General features: G+C 43.1%; 1 protein-coding gene across 1 annotated transcript in view; it reads left to right on the forward strand.

Moving 5' to 3' along the window:
- Positions 1-1623, forward strand: part of XRN1 (5'-3' exoribonuclease 1) — a 44306-nt gene extending 42683 nt beyond the window's left edge. Inside the window, exon 44 of the transcript XR_009959262.1 lies at positions 24-1623. The gene's annotated coding sequence lies outside the window, so the exon portion shown is untranslated. The remainder of the gene's footprint in view (positions 1-23) is intronic.
- The last annotated feature ends 1576 nt before the right edge of the window (positions 1624-3199 follow it).

Here is a 3199-nt window from a genome sequence, read left to right on the forward strand (position 1 = left end):
CTTTTCCCCATGTTATTTTTCAGCCCCATCAGTTCACCATGGAGCCACAGGAACAGCTGTATTGCTACAACATTTAGCAATGTGAGGGCAGGATTGTTCAGCAAGACTGGGACTGCTTAAGAAACATCCCCATCACTGCCCTAAACTCAGATCACCCATGAAGCTAAAATGCTAGATGAGCTTACCGTGTGTGATTCTTTCTGTTAACATCAAGGAGAGTGGTAACTTCTGGCAGGGGAGCAGGAGGAGCTGCTGAGAATGGTCATATGCTAAATTATTACAGTAAAATTTGTCAAAAGCTCATTGCTTTCATTTGGGGTCATCTGACAACTTTATAGGCAAGGCATAAGGAATGATGTATGTGGGCTGCACAGCTAATAGAGAAATAGAATTTAGTGGGCTGGTTTTTACTTAATTGAAAATTGATTAAAGGCACTGAGGTCAAATCTTACACAATATTAAAACTGGAAATTTTACAGCTAAAGAAGTAGAATACCAAATAGAGTTTGGAGCAGCAGTGGAAGGGAACATGCATCATACAAAATACAGCTGAGGAAGGGCATATAGAGAAAAAGCAGGAGTTACAAGCTTTAAGTCTTGCTCTCCTAGATTTCAGTAGCTGAAATCCTATTAGCTTGGCAGGTGGCAAGTTTGATTTATAGCAGAAGGCTGGAAGCAAGGTAAGAGGCACCTATTTAACAGTTACAGAAAAGAAATGCATCTGAGAGTACCTTAAAAAAATTGTTGAAATTGTTTCCTGTTCCAAATACATTTTAATTAATAATTCAGAAAGGTTTCAGGCCAAGAAAATGTGAAGTTTGTTCTCTTTCTAGTAGTTGGGATCTTTAACAATCCATCTCTCAAGGCCTATATTAATAACTGGGGCAAAACCCTGTGGCTTGGTGCCCTCTAAGGTGTAGTTGTTGCTGACTGAAAGATGCTGAGCGTGGTGACATTGCTTACAAACATTCAGAGTAAATTACTCATGATGCAGATCTGGTCTGGTAATGATGCATCTCATGGTGCAGCTCTGGTAGAAATGATCTTCTTGTCCCTGATTTTCTGTTGTTTGGTTAGTTTAACTTAATAACTTCTTTCCTCTGCTACAGCATTGGACGACTCCCTGGAGTGCAGTCACTCCTTCATTTGCTCTGATATTCTAGTAAAAGATAAGACCTGTCACACTTCCCAGAGACCAAAGAAACTGAGGATTTCAGAAGATGCAGAAGTATTGGTGTGTGACTCTAGTGTGAATTCTCTACCCAGTGGAATTGTAAATGGCATATGCATGCTCCTATTTAAACTGGAAGACCAGGATGGCTGACTGGTTATACAGGTTGGTTTGTCAGTGATGCAGTGCAGTATAAAATAGCTTTGGAGGGTGTCAGTACATCCTCACTGCAAATGAATGTATTCTGGTCTGTGCTAAACTCAGGTTGGGGCTTTACCCATATTGGTGACTGAAAAAACTGTCATAGTTTTTTCCATGAGGGTGATTGAGATTTTGGGTGAGGAAATAGTGCCTGTGAAGGAATTACAATACTTACAACAAAATATTGTAAGCTAGGGTCAGATAAGTCATGTATGGACAAGCTGTGTATGTCAGAAAAACTGTTGCCTTATTTATTGCATTGCTTGTATCACATTGCAATTAGAATGAGAAAATAGAATTTATATTTCGTAAGTCTTTATGTTGAGCAATTTTAATACATGCCATATAACTGAGATTGACAATAGACTGCAGCTACGCAAGTTATGTCATGTTACCGTCTTTCCAAAGTTTATGTGGTATTTGTTTTCAAGATGCATCTAAGTTCCTATTAGTATCCAGAACAGAGTTTTAAGATTTGCATGAAGAAATCATCTCGTGGTCACTTCCGTGCAGTGTAGTGAATCAGAGGGCTATGTATTTGTAAAAGAAAAAAAAAGTAATTTGCACCTCTGTTTTCTTTTTGGAAGAAAGTTCTGATTTGTCTGGCAAAGAAATGTCCCTACTTATATTTGTATGTTAAAAATATTAAGGACGCCGGGATGCATTTTGCCTATTTTATTTAAGCTTTCTGAGATTCTGATATTTAGAGAGAATTTTTAACCATTTATACCAGCTACACTTGTTGAATCTTATTCATGGAACTTTCTTTGAGTTCTAAATAATTATTACCAAAACTAACAGAAAAATTAAAATAGTTTGAAGAATAATCTCAATGAGATGCAATGTACTCGATACATTTTTGACATAAATCTGTTAGTTTTCCCTCTATCTATAGATCCTTAAGATCTATAAGACTGAATAAAAGACCTGAGTTTTCAATACGAAAGACAAGTCAAAGAGGTGGTGACTTCTAAGGAGCAGCTCCTCAAGAAGTCCTTCCTTCAGGAGGCCGTGCTGGCGGCTTCGCGTGACCCCTGGCGTGGCGCGCCGTCCCGTCCTGCCCGGTCCGCGCCCGGGAGCGGTCCCTGAGCGCGTGCCGCTCTCCAAGCGCGCTTTCTGCTGGCGGCGGCGTTGGAGATCGGGGAACGTGAGAACGTTGTTCGATGCGGCTTTCCGTAAGGGGCTAAACAGAAGTACGAGGGGGGAAATTATGTTTGCTTTTGTTTTTCAATTAAATGAGGAAGTTAAAACTAATTAATTCTGCTGATTAAATGGGTGTTAAAATTGCACTGGTACTAGTTTGGGGTCCAGCATCCTGAATTTGATTGCCTACGTGAGGACGGTTCTGGTCACTCCTCTTTAGCAGCAACTTCTGCATCTGAGGTGGAGAAAGCGCCGTTTCCATCACTGCTTCCTGTTCGCTATTCCAAAACCGATTTTTGGAAGAATTTCCCTGTGCAAAGGAAGGTAGGTGGCACAAGCGAGTTTCTGCAGACAAAGTTTTCAGTTTAATTCGCTCCCTGGGTGTGAGGCAGCGTCCACAGCGACGGATCCCAGGAGCAGCCCGCCCGAGTGGTGGTGCCCAGTACGGGCTCTCGGCAGGTGTGTTTTCATTTGGCGTCGCTGTGCGTCGGGATGGGCTTTAAACTGGGTGTTTGCTCACAGATTTGGTTAAATATCTAATTTTGCAAGGCCCGGCCGGCGGCGGCGGGCGCGCAGGTGCCGCTGCTCCCTATAGGCCGGGCGCCCGCTCCGCCCCGCCCCGGGAGCGGGGCCGGGCCGGGGCGGGCGGGCGGGCGGCCGCAGTGCGCCATCGCTGCGCCGGCG

This window comes from Rhea pennata, chromosome 9, assembly GCF_028389875.1.
Source record: "Rhea pennata isolate bPtePen1 chromosome 9, bPtePen1.pri, whole genome shotgun sequence".
NCBI lineage: Eukaryota > Metazoa > Chordata > Aves > Rheiformes > Rheidae > Rhea > Rhea pennata.